Source organism: Gavialis gangeticus, unplaced genomic scaffold, assembly GCF_001723915.1.
Source record: "Gavialis gangeticus isolate Ggan-Ray unplaced genomic scaffold, GavGan_comp1, whole genome shotgun sequence".
Lineage (NCBI taxonomy): Eukaryota > Metazoa > Chordata > Crocodylia > Gavialidae > Gavialis > Gavialis gangeticus.
The window spans coordinates 50,213,177-50,213,680 of NW_017728998.1; the positions used below are offsets into that span (position 1 = coordinate 50,213,177).

The 504-nt window shown below is 39.5% G+C and overlaps 1 protein-coding gene across 1 annotated transcript in view; it reads right to left on the reverse strand.

Moving 5' to 3' along the window:
- Positions 1-504, reverse strand: part of LOC109289719 (phospholipase A2, minor isoenzyme-like) — a 19,821-nt gene that overhangs the window by 11,902 nt on the left and 7,415 nt on the right.

The following is a 504-nucleotide window of genomic DNA, read 5'->3' on the forward strand; positions in this document are numbered from 1 at the left end:
CACAAGCCATGCCTGGTACCTTGAGGCATGTAGAAAAAACATTTAAAGCTGTGTCTATGTCCAAATCTCTGATTCTCCAAAATCAGCATTGAATCTTCTGATTCAGATATGGCTGAATCGAATCGGAGACAGTGATCCAAATCAACGAACTGAATCACTGTCCCCGATTTCGGACTGAATCTGAATCTAATACTACACTTATCCCTAATAACTATTCTCCAATTTTCATTCTAAAATCACTGTTATTACAAACAGCAGATGAAGAGGGTTGAAAATCCAGTCCAAACACATTTATTTAAAAAATAGAAATAATGATCACGAAAGCATGTTGCAATTCTCCTGTGCCCCTACTGTGCTCTAATTACTTGGACTCGTCTCTGGATTTGGTTCCCTGAGCTGGATTTTGTGAATCTCTCTTCCGTACTCTTCATGGGCTCATCTTCATAATATCTAGAATATTTAGAAGAGATAGGAAGGGGGAAAAAGGTGGGGGGGTTGCGCTCT